This window comes from Rhynchophorus ferrugineus, unplaced genomic scaffold, assembly GCF_030347505.1.
Source record: "Rhynchophorus ferrugineus isolate W39M unplaced genomic scaffold, kcgeb_rfMv2 rfM8, whole genome shotgun sequence".
NCBI lineage: Eukaryota > Metazoa > Arthropoda > Insecta > Coleoptera > Curculionidae > Rhynchophorus > Rhynchophorus ferrugineus.
In genome coordinates, this window is record NW_027472587.1 from 35,657,241 (window position 1) to 35,675,141 (window position 17,901).

The 17,901-nt window shown below is 32.9% G+C and overlaps 1 long non-coding RNA gene across 1 annotated transcript; it reads right to left on the reverse strand.

Moving 5' to 3' along the window:
- Nucleotides 1-524: 524 nt before the first annotated feature.
- LOC143201373 (uncharacterized) lies at nt 525-1,274 on the reverse strand. Its single transcript, XR_013006939.1, has 3 exons — nt 1,062-1,274; nt 719-1,003; nt 525-653 (listed from the first exon to the last, which is right to left on the reverse strand). It is a non-coding gene; the product is annotated as an uncharacterized LOC143201373 (long non-coding RNA).
- Between the last annotated feature and the right edge of the window lie 16,627 nt (nt 1,275-17,901).

Sequence of the window (17,901 nt, forward strand, 5' to 3'; positions counted from 1 at the left end):
ACAAATCTGCTAAATAATTGATTTAATGTTGAATCTATATATAAGGAGTGAAATAAAAATTGAAAATTTGTCGAAATAGTACATTTTATTCGAAAAATGATTGTATAAAATTAAATAATAAGAATAATTTCTACGTGCCTTTCTATTTTTACAAAAACACCATAGTTAATTTAATTTGAATGTTAATGATATTTGAACAATTAACATGTAATCCAAGAACCATGGTAATAAACCATATGAACCATACAAATAAACATTACCATAAAAAAAGACCGAAATCGTTTAGATCAAATCCAGCCAATATAGTTATAACCAAATGAAACAGCCACCACCACTATATAAAGAAGCTATACTTATAATAATATAATATATATTATATTATTATATAAATAATATAGATATATATATATATAGATAATAATAATATAATAATATAATATATATTATATTATTATATAAATAATAGTCATTAGATCATTAAGGTGTCGTTGATAGTTTTATATTTTGTTTATTTGATCCAGGTCTACTTTTGCTAGCAAATTCAATTTTTTCATAGCATCACTGTACGCTGTTCTTACATGTTAACAAAATGCTGTCTAATTTCTTCTCTCGACTTTCACTTTCACTCCCAACAAATTCTAGCTATATCTCGCCTATTAATTAAAATTGAAACAATTACTAAACTATATTATGTTTGAAGTAAATGTCTATTTATTACCAATTACTACAATTTTTGTTATTCTTGATGGACAAACATCATTAATGGCTCAACTAACAACTAACACAAGCAGAGTCATTTTCTTCTCTGTTCTTGTTATCATTAAATTTCGGCATATGTTATCGGCAGTATAAATAAAATTGATGGTGTTTGGATTTTATAACTTTTAAAAATTTAAGCCTACATTCTGCACTTACTCGTGTTCTTCCATATTTAAGACCAGTTTATGTTAGACTCTTGTGAACGGACCCTGGCGTACCTGCGGATTGACCAGAAGAGCTTATCCTAACACATAGATGGCGCTAGTTTTACTGCATTCACCGCATTTTCGGTTAGTACTAACCTTCAAAAGTAATCTGTTAAATTTTCATTATATTCGACTTATAAGTTTATGAGTTATTGTTGTTGCTTCTTAATGGAAAAAATACCGTTCAAGCGAAGCAATGGCTCGAAAAGTGTTTCAAGGATTCCGCTCCTTCAGGAACAACAATGAAACGTTGGTTTTCCGACTTCAAACGTTATCGTAGAGAGACCGATGATGCAGAACGCAGTGGACTTTTAAATGAGGTGGTAACAACTGAAAACATTTAAAAAAGACACAATATCGTTTTAAATGATCGAAAAGTGTAGTTGCGTGACTGAGCTAACATCGTAAATATATCAAAAGAACGTGTTGTTTTTTATTGCACGAGCATTTGACTATGAGAAAGCTCTGTTCAAAGTGGGTGCCGCCTTTGCTCACTGTTGACCAAAAACAAAAACGTTTTAATGATTCTTAGCAGTATTTGGGCATGTTTAAACGTAATAAAGCGGAATGCGTCGATATGTGACCATGGATGAAACAGGGATCCATCACTTAACTCCGGAATCAAAACCATCGTTAACTGAGTTGACAGCAACTGGTGAACCTCGTACAAAACGCCAGAAAGCACAACAATCGGCTGGAAAGGTTATGGCCTCGGTATTTTGGGATTTATGTGGTATAATATTCATCGATTATCTTGAGAAGGGAAATACCTTCAACAGTGAATATTATATAGCGTTACTGGAACTTTTGAAGGCCGAAATTGCAAAAAAGCGACCACATATGATAAATAAAAAGTGGTATCATCAAGACAATAAACCGTGTTATAAATCAATCAAACAATGGCAAAGTTACATGAATTGAACTTCGAATTGCTCCCACCTCAACCGTATTCGCCTGATTTGGCCTCTAACGACTGCTGGCTGTTCGCAGACCTCAAAAAAATGATCACGGGTAAGAAGTTTCGGTCGAGTGAAGGGCTTATCGCTGAAACTGAGGCCTATTTTGATGCGAAAGATAAATCGTTCTACAAAAGAGTTACTGAAATGTTAGACCGGCACTGGAATGATTGTGTAACTCTTGATGGAGATTACGTTGATGAATAAAGCTAATTTTGAACAATAAAAACGCCTTCTCTTTGTTACGTCCGGGACCTTTCAGCATATGTGTTATTTGTGCTTTTGTTAAAACATATTTATTTTTCTACGTTTGGTTGTTGCAGAATATTGCTGTTTTTTCATCTTACCTTTTCCTTTTGCACTACTTCTATGTTATTAACTATTTAAATTTGAGATTCTTGATTGACTATTTTAAAACATTATACGTACTGTATATTCTGTTACCAATGTTCTTCTCCTTATTTGTTTCTTCTGTTAATCCTTGGGTATATTTTCTTTATAAGTTCCTTCGAATTTCTTCATTGTCTTGCGATGTATTAACCGCATTCTCTCCTGCTGCTGCACTTGCTACGTCATTCATAAAATAATTAATGTCTATTCTATCCTCGTGCATATATACCACATGTACAGAATTAGTGTTACAAAATTATAACATTTTATTAATCATTCATACTCTGTACACTTAGTTTCGCATTGTCTGCTTACATATTACTTCAATAAACTTTTGCAACAATAAAATTAGCATATAAATTGCTTCCTAATCACAACTCTCGTGGTTTCGTTTGAGGAGATATGCTGCTAAAGCCAAACTTTTGGAATCTCATGGTAATGTTGCTCCATCATATACCACCTTTGACCATACTCGCAATCAAGGCCAATCATAAAGCCAATTTGGATCGATAGGGTATAAATATGAGGCTGTGCTAAAACATCTAACCAACTATTAATCCAACACTACCAAAATAAAGTTCTACGATTTATTACCAGTGCTTATCGCTACGTTATCCAAGCTTTAGCCTTAAAACATGAAATAAGGTTGCTAAATTACAGCAACGTGGAAGTAATACAACTAGTGGACAACATGCAGGAAATTAGAATATTAAGGCGAATAAAAGCACACGAACTTATATAGTGTACAAGCGTTATTCTTAACTTTAAATTAAATAACTTAATTTAATAATAAATTAATTTATTAATTAATATTGTACTAACCATAAATTTATGTCGAATTGTGAAAAATGTTACATGTCCTCGTACTATTATTTCCATCCCATGTCCCATGACATGTTTTTTTCGTCCCTTTTTCTTTAATCTAAAAGACATATATAATGAGATGTTTTCAGTTTGACACGTTCGTATACATTCCCGGTTCAATGGCGCGTATAGACGTGGACGTCTACGGAGAATAATAAGAGTTTTTCAAGAGCACTATTTCACAAACATGTCGTCGGTTTTCTTACCGGGAAAGACGACAGTGTCCTACTTTTTATCAGATTTCAAAGAAAAGAGACAAAGAAAAATAAATATTTCAAATGCGATTATACCATATATTGTCATGTTATACCTGCTACCGTGCACATAAATATAAGACGGAGTATAACAGATCGATTCTGCAATTTAATGAAATATAATTTCGATTATCTTTTATACATATATCTATATAACTATATATTAGTGTTGGGAACTTTCGACTGAAAATAACTATCGACTGTTTAGTAATTGACTACTTTGACTATTTCAGTGACTATTTTTGGTTCGACTGATTTTACTACTCTTTACTAACGAATGTTTCACTCGTGTACATTTAGTTACTATTTTTGGTTTTACCAGTTTAACTGGACTGATATTTAACGTGCTGGCTTCGTCGTCCTAGCCGTGACCTTGACAAAAATGTACCCAATTTATGCTTACATAAATTTATATGTGATATATATATATATATATATATATATATATATATATATATATATATATATATATATATATATATATATAGTTTTTTTAGGATTTTTTTTGGTAGTTTTCTTGTAAATAACTAATAAATAATATTTTTCAAGATTGTTAATGTAATTAGATTAAAAAAAGATTAAAATTGTGAATGATAAATGGTAAAATACTTTTGATTGCTTTCACGGCAATAATAGGTAATATTTCGATTACTCTCTCGATTTTTGTTAAAAAATATTTCCGTTCAATAATAAATAAAGTATTTACTTAAAAAAGCTGTAGTAGTTATTGCGCGATCATTTTAATTATGTCATGGATTAAATTTTTTTTCTATGGTTAGGTATATGATTCATTTTTGTTTAGTATTTATGGTTATTGTACATCTTTAGCTTATAGGCTTTGTTTTAGTTCTATTGTATTATCTATATTTAATATAGTATATTATTTAAAAATAGCAATTAATATATTAAAATACGATAAAATATTTGTGGGCTAGTATTATATTCCATAGAAATATTCCATTCCTTTTTACAGAATATGTACATCTCCGTCTCGCTTATACTACCGTTGGAAAATATGAGCACATAAAATTAACTGTTCCCAGTAATTATCTCCTTCCTTTTTTCGCTCAAAATTTATTCAGGAAAAGGTTCGTACATCTTCGTCTGACATATCGCAAATTGAAAAAAAAACAGTCGAACCGCGAATTTGACCGAATTAGTAGTTAATAGTAGTTACTATTTTCAGCCGCTAGTTTTCTGACTATCGACTGTTTTTTCTGTTTTGTGACTATCGAATGTTTCGACTGATATGTTTATATTTATATATGTATCTGAATGTTTCAGTCGATAGTTCCCAATGCATACATACATATATTCATCATCATCATATATATAAATATGATAACAACAAAATCAAATGAAAAATAATGACATATAGTTTATTCAAGATGACAGTGACAGGCCTGTCGCTATTTGTAAATTTATTTTAAAATTAGACAATATTGTCCTTTTCATTTTATTGTAGTTAAAAAGAGACACAAGTGGAAAGTTTATTCAGGAAAAGGTTTGTACATCTTCGTCTGATATATCACAAATTAAACTGAATTAGTAGTTAATAGTAATTGCTATTTTCAGCCGATAGTTTTCTGACTATCGACTGTTTTTTCTGTTGTGCGACTATCGAATGTTTCGACTGATATGTTTATATTTATATATGTATCTGAATGTTTCAGTCGATAGTTCAGCAAAATCAAGTGAAAAATAATGACATATAGTTTATTCAAGATGACAGTGAACTCTGGTCATCAAAATGTTTAATGTATTTCCTGTCGCTATTTGTAAATTTATTTTAAAATTAGACAATATTGTCCTTTTCATTTTATTGTAGTTAAAAAGAGATACAAGTTGAAAGTTTATTCAGGAAAAGGTTCGTACATCTTCGTCTGACATATCACAAATTAAACTGAATTAGTAGTTAATAGTAATTACTATTTTCAGCCGATAGTTTTCTGACTATCGACTGTTTTGATCGTTTTGCGACTATCGAATGTTTCGACTGATATGTTTATATTTATATATGTATCTGAATGTTTCAGTCGATAGTTCCCAATGCATATATATATATATATATATATATATATATATATATATATATATATATATATATATGTATATATATATATAAATATGATAACAGCAAAATCAAGTGAAAAATAATGACATATAGTTTATTCAAGATGACAGTGAACTCTGGTCATCAAAATGTTTAATGTGTTTCCTGTCGCTATTTGTAAATTTATTTTAAAATTAGACAATATTTTCCTTTTCATTTTATTGTACTTAAAAAGAGACACAAGTTGAGAGAGTCTTGTGTAGATCAGGGCATCGTAATCTGAAGGTAATTTCAGGTTACCACATACGCATTTTCATTTATTTGAACTAAAAGTTTGAGTGAACAAGCGTTCTCGTGGCAGGCTCTACGCAAGCGCATATACTTTGTTGTGTAACTGCTGTTTAAAATTTAACTCTAATATATTTTTCTTTGTATATCGTTCCGCGATGGAGAAGTTTAGCCCTATGAAATTAAAAAGCAATAATCAAACATGTTACAATAGTAAAGGAAGTGGTGGGAACTGATTTAAAGACTAGTAAGGATAGTAATATGAAAATTTATAATTATGAAAAATCATTTATTTTTTTTTAAATATTTTAAATTAAATGCTAATTGAAATGCACATTTTAATAATTGAGTATTGTAAGTCTGTTAGGAAACATTTGAGTCTATTAGAAAATTTTATTAGAAATCTTCAAATGACGGAGTGAAAAACGAAAAAAAAGTCCATACTCCATATTAACATAAATAGTTGATATTACCTAATATCATTTAATATTATTAATCTAATGTTATTTATTTAAAGTTCAGAAACCATATTTGTATACGTAATTCATTTACCTCGAGCAAAATTTTCATCTTGTACACCATCATACTTTTCAACTGAAAGAAGTCACCACTCAGTACATCATTATTTTTACAAAACAATAATTTTATTCACCTATGCTCTTTTATAAAAATATATTATTCTTTGCCTTGTTTGTTTTACTCCTCCACGTTCAGAGTAGTAGTCATTAGATCGTTAGGGTGTCATTAATAATTAATATTATATGTTTTGTTTATTCAATTCAGGTTAACTCTTACTGGTAATTTTGATCTTTTCGAAGGATCGTTCTAATTTACCGTTCATCGGCTTTGCCTCAATAACTCCTAGTAAGTTCACTTATAAAAAAAAATAATTCCATACTAAAATATATCATGATTGAAGTAAATATCTAATTTTTATCAGTTACCGCAAATTTTGATACTATTTTTCATGAGCAAGTCCCAATAATGAATCGACTACATCTACTAAACTACATATCGACTAATGTGCTATAACTCTTGAATAACACTGAACTAGGACGCATACTCAAAGGAACCAAATCGTTTTTTCATATTTTTTATTCAACATAATTCCCTTCAAGGGTGATACACTGATTAACTTTTCGATACCATTTTTGTAGTACGATTTGTCCTCAAATAGGCCTCAGTTTTGGCGATCATGTCTTCATTCGACGAAAATTTCTACCTAGTCAGCATTCTTTTGAGATCTGAGAACAGGAAATAGTCACTGGGGGCCAGATTTGGAGAATGCGGTGCATGAGAAAGCAATTCGAAGCTCCATTCATGGACTTTTACCATCGTTTTCACTGACTTGTGACACGGTGCATTGTTTTATTCTTCAAATGCAGCTGTTTTTCGGCGATTTCGTCCTTCAAACTGTCCAATAACGCCATGTAATAGCCGCTGTTCATGGTTCTTCCTTTTCAAGGTAGTCAATGAAAATTATTCCATGCGCATCCCAAAATACAGATGCCATAATCTTGCCAGCCGACTGTTGCGTATTCCCACGCTTTGGAGCGGGTTCATCGTGTGCAGTCCACTCGGATGGCTGTCGATTGGACTTCGGAGTTAAAAGATGGAGCCACGTTTCTTCCACTGTCATATATCGAAGCAAAACTTGGGTTTATTAAGCTTGATCATCATCAAACACTGCTCCGAATCATCAATTTGTCGTTGTTTTTGGTCAAAAGTGAGCTCGCGCGGTACCCACTTTGGACGGAGCTTTCTCATATCCAAATATTAGTGAATGATATGATGTACACGTTCAGTTAATATTTTTAGACTGTCTGCTATTTCATTCTATTTCAATTTACGGTCATTCAAAATGATTTTGTAGATTTTTTAAAATGTTTTCATCGGTAACAACCTCTTTTGGGCGTCCACTGCATTCACCGTCTTCGGTGCTCATTTCACCACGTCCAAAACTTAGCACTCCAATCCTTGATGGTTAATTTTCATGGAGCAGTATCCGGAAACTCGGCATCAAGTCAAGTTTTTGCTTCAATTGTATTTTTCCCTTCAAAAGGCAATATTTTATCAACACTTGCTTCACTCAAAATGCCATAGTTCACAAACTAATGATCCAATGGCTGTCACATTTATACACCCATCTTTCGAGGGTTAAGGCTAACTGAAAAACATACGGGTTTAATTCTAGTAGCGCTATCTATGTGTCAGGCCTGGGAATTTTCAATTGACCTGTCATTTGAACAACACATAACTCGGAAATAAAGCAAAAAATAGTTTAATATTGACTGCTGCATAAACGGAAAACAACCCATTTAAAAAGAAGATATCCGATACATGTATTACGGTTTTTACTTCTGCAGATATTATACACGTCCGGTACAATTTCTCCACGACCGGCAGGAGTACCGTATTGTTAAAGCCTTCCCCTAAATAGATGTTCCGTCGGGGAACAGCTTTCCAAACCGCTTTTAAACCACTATTATTAAGAACGCAACATCAGATAAATGCCCTCGAAACGGAGCCGCATATGGTACTTAATGCAGCACGCTTTGACGTAATAGGTACTCTCTTGGTGTTTTGATGCTTTTACGAAATAATTATTATCCGTACTTCCTATAATAGGTACCCGTGTGGATTTAGTACTAATTGTTGCTTTCTATGCAAAGGACGGCGTATCGTTTTCGGTAATCTGTTGAATACGAGCGGAAAGGCGAAACGGAATCCTCCCATGGGCACGATTTTGAACTCGATAATGGAGTGGCTGGCGGAGATGTACGATGGAAGTAACGACCTCGGGAGATTACAGACTTCGGCTGACAGTTTAACGGATTTAATATAAACCTTAGGGTTAACTAACGCTCGGCAATCACATGTTGCTGGAAGAAAGAAATAACGTTTCGTCTTGTTTTAACGAGAAAATATAATTTTTATTAGCGTTAGGAACTATCGACTGAAAAGAGTCGAAACTCTCGATAGTGAAAATACTAGCGACTTATAGCAGTAATTACTATTTACTATTTTCAGTCAAATGCACGATTGGACTGTTTCTGTGGACTGTTGGAATTCGTGATGTCAGGCGAAGATATACGAATCCTTTTGTGTATAAATTGTGAGGGAGGAAAGGACGAAGATAATTGCTTGGAACAGTTAATTCTATATGTGCTTACATTTTCCAATAAAAACATATAGTGAGAAAACGCAACCAGCTTGCGGTTAAACTAAACCAAATGTACTGGCGTAAATCTAAATTATCATTAGATAACAAGGTTTTGCTATATAGGTCAATATTTAGGCATATTTGGACCTATGGTATTGAACTGTGGGGTACCACTAACAAATCTAACATAGATATCCTCCAGAGGTTCCAGAATAAAGTGTTGGGAGTCATCGTCGATGCCCCATATTCGTGTCCTAGAAACTGATTCAGCGCGATATCCCCATAGAACCCATAACGAGTGTGATTCGGAGTGTTAGTGCGAAGTATTCGGAAAAACTTATAGTGCGTTCCAATGCACTCGCCAAACAGTTAAATGTGCTCGATGATAGTGAAGTGCGTAGGCTCGCAACCACCATAAGAACTGGTTAATAGACACATAGAGTGAAATTTAATAATTTCTAGAATAAGTTAGAATAGTCATTAGAATAAGTTAGGATAGACTTTAAAATAAGTTATAATAGTATCCAGAATAAGATTTAGATTTGGAACTGTGGGGTACCACTAGCAAATCTAACATAGATATCCTCTAGAAGTTCGAGAGTAAAGTGTTGCGAGTAATCGTCGATGCCCCATATTCGTGTCCTAGAAACTGATTCAGCGCGGTATCCCCATAGAACCCATAACGAGTGTGATTTGAAATATTAATGCGAGACGGAGATATACATATTTCTTTACGTACTAACTTTTAAAATCATTAGGAAACAAATATTTACTGAATTCTATTAACATGCAATTAATAATTTTATTTTAAAGGAAGTAGAATTACTTTTATATTTGCATATGCTACGGATATCTAAAAAAAAATTAAAAATATAATATTCACCGGAAGGAATCCGTCCTCATACGAAGCGGGTCGCGAATCAAGATCAGCTTGATGTTGATGAAATGTTTTAAAAAAAAGCGAGGAGTTTTTTCAATATAGACATAATTTAATACAATTATTTCAGAGGAAACTGTTACTTAAGGAAACTTAGAGATGTGTCGTTCTTTGATGGACGTAGAATATTACTTACACTGTTGGGTAATATAAGATTTATATGGTTAAAGATAACCCACGAGTACTTTCGATGGAACTTACAGACATTGCTCTTAAAATAATATAATTTTTTAAAGCATGTAATAAAATCATCGAAGAATTATTATTTCAATTTATATATTTAGATAAGGTATGTATATTTTAGAATGGGACTATTATTCCCAATGGTCATTCCAAACCAACTAAAATAGTGTTAATACAACAAAAGTTAATGGGAAAAGGTAAACGTTGGAATAACAATTGATTAAATTTTAGTAGTCATATAATTCATTGTAGATATATTCCTTTTAATGCTGGAACTAGGAATGAAACTTAATGAATTGAACTACTAGCAAATGCCAAGACAAGGTGATGAGATTGAAGACAGTTGGTTTTAGAATTTGAACAACTTATTACATACAGATAACTTGGATTTTTTTTCCTATTAACTAATAGATTTTTTTATATTTCAAATACAGTTCTTTATTGTTTATATTAAAACAATTACTAATTACAGCAAATAAAAATGAAGGAAATCATCACGATATTAAAATTCTAATTAAGAAAAGTGTACCAGCGTTTGCACGTTACGCGTATTTAAGTAGAAGTACCACTCACCATTAAGTTTCCGCAGAGTCCTATTTTATGTAACAAACACGTGAATAAATTTAAATAAAAATTTAATAGCGTGTACGTTAAGATACCTTCTATAACAGTTGGCGTTTCCTTTTAATTGTCATTCATAGTTAGAGTGCTACTCATTGAAAATTATAAATGTACACAAAACAATAATCGTGAACTACATAAATACATACGGGTTTCTCGGTAACGGCATTCTAATTTAATTAGTAAGTTTTTAATCCTGCATAAATTTAAAATAACAGGCAAACATAGATATGGATGTATAATTCATAGTAGAAGTAACGGTGAATATGTAATGTAATTAATTTTGTTCTGTTACATTGTAAAATTAATATATTATTTTTGTTCTGTTGTGTTTGCATCAATATATAAGTAATTGTAAAGGTCGTGTAGTATACCAAAACAAAAAATCAAAGTTCTTGGGACAAATAAAGTTATAGCAGTACAACGATTAAGATAACTCGACAAAGCTCAAAACTCTGAATAGCTGAATAGCTGAATAGCAATATATATATATATATATATATATATATATTTATATTATATATATATATATATATATATATATATAGATTAATATAAAACTTATTAACATTACAATTTATTTTAATAACTAATACAGACTATATTTTATGCTTCGAAGACTAACACCATGCCGATATCAGAAGACATATTGATATAGTTAAGATATATTTATATATCTTAACTATATCTCTGTCTTATATATATATGGGCCCGTTATAGATAAGACACAACCCTACTCATGACGTGCCAAGTAATATTGAGAATATTCAAATATTTCTAACACTGGGAAGACGCACTCCAGCAGTATAGTCAATCTACCGCACCACGATGATTTTTAATGTATCCTTGAAAAGTCACCCGCCAATGAAAATAAAAAAACCTGAAGAAACAGAATTTCCATCGACTAAATGAAACTTTATAAATGAAAGTTTGCAGGAGTTGAAACGAAATTAACTTCATAACTTGCATTCCTGGAACACATAAGACAAATTGACGAAATTATGAATTATTAACAGCGTATTTGTAAACATTTTAAAGGATTTTGTGATATGTGACTATATAACATATTATTGTTTGAACTTTGTATTAGTTTTGAAAAATCAATAGTGCATTTAATGAATATAAATACATTCCTTTAATAACACAAAAAACAGAAAATCCCGGGTCTAGCACATAGATGGTGCTAGATTTATTTCATTCACCCCTTTTTCAGTTTGTACTAACGTCCAAAGGAAAATTTCATGATAATCTACTCCTAAGTTTGTGAGTTATTGTACTAAGAGTGATACTACTTTTGTTATTTTCAAAACAATGGAATACTAAAACACGAATACTATTTCGTGATTTAATTTTACACTACTTTTTGACGGAAAAAATACCGCTCAAGCAAAGTAATGGTTTGGAAAATGTTATGAGGACTCCGCTCCTTCAGAAACAATAATCAAACGTTGGTTTGCTGACTTATATATATTATAGTAGAAAATATCAAAAAAAAATACACAAAATCGTTTTAAATGACCGAAAATATAGTTTAGAATCTATCGTTTAAACTGATTTGTTCCTGCATTATAAGTCTAAACGTGTTCCAGTTAGTAAATTTATTAGTAAGATTAAGTTTCTTTGTTTTTTTCAGAATTGTTGTACCTATATATTCTTCTAGGTAGTACTATGCATCAAGATCTAATATTTTTCTTGTTGTTGGTGTAGTTTCATTTCCTTTATCGTTCAATATTATGAATAGTTTTTGTCTAAAGTGTTTCTCCATTATAAATTTGAACTTGTTAAAACATGATTTTGAAGACGACAATGCTAGTCGATAAAATCAAAACGCTACGTTAACAAGTCAATTGAAAAGTCCCCTGCCTCACACATAGATGGCGCTAGTAGAATTAAATCCAAACATTTTTTAGTTAGCTCTAACCGTCAAAAGATGTGTGGATAAATTTGACAGCTTTCAGATCATTAGTTTGTGAATTATAGCATTTCGAGTGAAGGAATTTTTGTTATAGTGAATAAAATGGATAAAAGGGAATTTCGCTTGTTGATAAAATATTGCATTTTTACGGAAAAAAATACAGTTGCCAAAAAAACTTGACTTGATGCCGAATTTCCGGACACTGCCTCAGGAAAATCTACCATCAAGGATTGGTATACTAAGTTTAGACGTAGTGAAATGAGCACCGAAGACAGTGAACGCACTGGACGGGTAAAAGAGGTTGTTACCGACGAAAACGTTTAAAAATCCACAAAATGATTTTGAATGACCGTAAATTGAAATTGAGTAAAATAGCAGACACTCTAAAGATATCAACTGAATGTGTACATCATATCATTCACGAATATGTTATACGAAAAAGATCTGTGAACAGTGGGTGCTGCGTGAGCTCACTTTTGACCAAAAACAACGACGAGTTGATGATTCGCAGCAGTATTTGAAGATGGTCAAGATTAATAAACCCGAGTTTTTGCGTCGATCTGTGACAATGGATGAAACGTGGCTACATAATTTCACTCCGAAGTCCAATCGACAGTCATCCGAGTGGATTGCACATGATAAACCCGCTCCAAAGCGTGAGAAAACGCAACAGTCGGCTAGTAAGTTTATAGCGTCTCTATTTTGGGATGCGTACGGAATCATTTTCATTGATTACCTTGAAAAAGGAAGGACCTCAACAGCGCTTATTACACAGCGTTATTGGACCGTTTGAAAGACGAAATCGCCGAAAAACGGCCGCATTTGAAGAAAAAGAAAGTGCTGGCTTCACCAAGACAACGCACCGTGTCACAAGTCGGTGAAAACGATGGCAAAAATCCATGGAATTGCTTCCTCATCCACCGTATTCTCCAGATCTGCCCCCAACGACTATTTCTTGTTCTCAGATCTCAAAAGAATGCTCGCTGGGAAAAAAATGAAGAGGTGATCGCTGAAACTGAGGCCTATTTTGAAGCAAAGGACAAATCGTACTACAAAAATGGTAACGAAAAGTTGCAGGGACGCTATAATCAGTGTATCACCCTTGAAGGGAATTATGTTGAATAAAAAAACTAATTTTGCCAAAAAAAAAAAATGTTTTACTATGGTAGGCCGGGGACTTGACCTGTTAAAATCACTTTTCAGGTCTCCTACGTTATTTTAGCGGGACTTTTAAATCTCCCTCCGCCCGATACTAAAATATTTATAAATTAAATATTTGCCTTATCGTTTCCTTATTTCCATCTACATAAAAAGGACTTGTATAAAGTTCGAGATAATATTTGTTTAATTTTTTACATTCCCGGGCTGAGGATGTAAATATTTATGGTGGATTTTCTTGAGTTTGTTTGCTCGCCATACACATACACTCGCATCGAATTTTGTCTGGCATCATTTCGTTGAATAATTTTTACAGATAAGATTGGCGCGGGGGTAAGATGAGTGACTGAGCAGACCTTAACTGTGGCCACGAAAGATATAGAGAGGGTATTAAATTTTGTCTAGTGGAGACTGGGCTCGCATGAGAAGTAAAATAAATTGCGGCACCGGAAAAATGGTCGCGATGACAACACGAGAAATTTATGGAATCGTACAATGTTGTCGGGTCATGGTTTTGGTAGGGTTTAAAAATGTCATTTTATTGGCTTTCAATTGCGTTAAATGGTACATGAACAAAACAAAAACTTTATTTTACGGCTAAAAAAGTTAAACATACAATAATGAGAGAGATTAATATTAAAAAAGCTCCTGGTTATGACTTAATTACTGGCAAAATTTTAAAAGAACTATCAGAAAAGGGTATAAAACTACTAACATTTATATTTAATGCTATGCTACGAATTAATTACTTCCCTAGCATCTGGAAAGTGGCTAAAATATTAATGAGTCTTAAACCAGGAAAAATATCAGAAGATGTGACCTCCTACCGACCTGTAAGTTAGTTACCGATAATCTCGAAAGTTTTCGAGAAATTATACATAAAAAAGCTAAACTATATGATAGAAAAAAGAAAAATTATTCCAGAACATCAGTTTGGCTTTCGTAATAAGCATGGAACTATAGAACAAGTGCATAGACTTGTAAACAAAATAAACGCTGACCTAAATGCCAAATGATATTGTTCGGCTGCTTTTGTGGACATATCTCAGGCTTTTGACAAAGTATGGCATACGGGCTTGCAGGTTAAACTAAAGAAACTTCTCCCTCATCCGGACTATCAGTTACTAAAATCGTATCTCACTGACAGACATTTTATTGTATATCAAGTCGATGAATATACCGAATTAAATCCCATATATTCAGGAGTTCCGCAAGGTAGTGTTCTGGGTACAGTACTGTATACACTGATTATAGCGATCTTCCATCTTCTTGTGAACGGTAATACGGTGGATGAATTCGAAGCCCAATGCATGGATTTTTTGGCATCGTTTTCACTGACTTGTGACACGGTACATTGTCTTGATGAAGCAGCACTATCTTTTTCTTCAAATACAGCCGTATTTTCGGCGATTTCGTCTTTCAAACGGTCCATGAAGTTATGTAATAGTCACTGTTGATGGCCCTTCCATTTTTAAGAAAGCCAATGAAAATTAGTTCATGCGCATCCAAAAATACAGACGTCATAACCTTGCCAGCCGACTGTTGCGTTTTCCCACGCTTTGGAACAGGTTCATCCTGTGCAGTGCACTCGGCTGACTGTCGATTGGACTTCAGAATGAGCAATGTTTCATCCATTGTCACATATCGACGCAAAAACTGGGGTTTATTACGCTTGATCATCTTCAAACACTGCTCCTAATCATCAACACGTCGTTGTTTTTGGCTAAAAAAGAGCTCACGCGGCACCCACTTTGCACAAAGTTTTATTATATCCAAATATTCGTGAATGATATGATGTACACGTTCAGTTGATATCTTTAGAGGGTCTGCTATTTCATACAACTTCAATTTACGATCATTCAAAATCATTTTCTTGATTTAATTACAGTAGCAATATCTATGTGTCAGGCCGGGGACTTTTCAATTGACCTGTTGCAGAGAAAATTTTATCGCACGGTCGCTATTTGTTTATTTTATATTTAGTTGAAAGTTTCATATTGGCAAAAAATGAAACTGAATCGTGAACATTGTAGTGCGATGATTTTTTACTATTTTCGACGTGGATTATCACAAGTGCATCTAGAACATCAATCAACTTAATTTGACTTTTGGCGATGAAGCTTCATCAAAAACCACCGTAGATCGCTGGTGTAGTGAATTCAATCGTGGTTGTTGTTCGCTGCCCGACGAGTTGCGTGAAGGTCGTCCAAAATCGGCTGTTGTGCCAGAAAACATCGATGCTGTATGCGAAATGATTAAGCAAGAACGTCATGTTACCTATTGTGAGATTGAGGCATCCCTAAGCATTAGTTCCACCAGCATATATGCGATTTTACATGAACAGTTAGCTGTGCGAAAGTTATGTTCGCTGGATCCCACACAATTTGAAAATCGCCTAAAAAAGGCTCGTTTCGATTGATGCAAAGAAATGCTTAATAAATTCAACAGCTGTGCTTCGAACGACGTTTATAAAATCGTGACGAATCACTTCAAAGAAAATAGTGGCCTGTTTCTTCTGAAAAACTGGTCATATTGCAACAGTGTCTCTAGAAGATCGTAGAACACTAAAATCTGATTGATACATAACTATTTGTTTGTGAGAAGTCTTCGGTGCCATAGAGAAAAACTAAAAAGAAATGCCGGATTGTTCTTCATCATGGCAATGTGAGCTCTCACACATAAGCTCAAACAAGAGACTATTTGAGCACTCAAAACATCGAATTGATGGGTCATCCACCGTACAGCCCTGATGTGGAACCCAATAACTTCTTTTTGTTCCCATCCGTGAAGAATAAACTGCGTGATCAACGATTTTCATCGCCCGAAGAACCAATTGAAGCATTCATAAATCATGTTTCGAAAATACCTCATTCGGAATGGAATAAATGCTTTGAAAGTTAGTTTAAGCGTATGCAAAGGTGTATCTATAATCGTGGCGAGTAATTTGAAGAATAATGAAAATATATTCGCAGCTTAACTATTTGTTCTTTTCCGATTCCCAAAATATAAATAATAACCTTCATAATCGTACAAGAATTGGAACTAGGGGCGAGTCGTCCAGAACATAAAATAATTGTTTATGTACATTGTGTCACCGATCTGACGTCTATACCTGGTTGTTTGATTTGAGGGTATTTCGTTTTATTGGAATTTACTTATTTGTAGCGTGTATTCGACATATATTTTAGGCCATTTTCCTCAAAAAGGGCGGCAACAATTTCGCTAAGTCCATTAATACATGCCAAAAAAACCTTTAGGCAAAACCGTTTAAAAAGTATGATACGATTACAACTATCTAGAAAAGAATTATAATAAAATCGTTACTTTTTTCTCGTCAAAATTGCCATGTTTTCATTTCATTTGATAGTCAGATTTCTTTTCTGTTTCAGAGACCGAAAGGTTTCGTTAGTTCCTCACCTCCGGCGAACTGGAACACTCCAACGGTGGAATAAGAATATAAATGCTTACAAATCATATGTATATCGCCGCGCATTCTTATTTCTAAAATTACTTTAGAGTTTCTTCTAGGAAGAAGTTTACGATAAAGAAAGGCTTTTCCATAACAACCGCATTTTTTAACGCGTACAATAAATCAAGGTAAATCGGTGTTTTCTCGGAACTCACTCGGAACCAAGTTTTATGCATGTATCAATTTTTGTAAACCGTATAACTCGGTGGGGAACATTACATAATTTAAAAGTTAGATCGAATCGTTGTTCTTTGATCTATACCATCCGTGTTTGATGGTTTATTAGATAGTATTTCATTGTAATATACCATCATCATGCATATTTAAAATATTATGAAACCGGCCGTATATTTTATTCATGTTATTGTTATAAAACCAAAATGTAATTCTTTTGAAATTTCTGTAAAAATGGACGATCTTGTTTAACAAGTGGGATAATGAATAATTTTGAAGGATTATTTTGTAATATTCTAATGTATTTATATTCAAAAGCACCTCTTGTACCACATAGTGGTATAAGTGTGTTATGTGTGTCTTCCTACTTAGTTAATGCAATTAGTGCCTTCATTCGACTGGGTTCTTTTTATATCTTCTGAAGCATTTCTCTGATACACACATCCATTATTGGTTTAAGGTGCAAAAAAATACTAAATTACGTATATTATTAATTATACCAATTAATTCA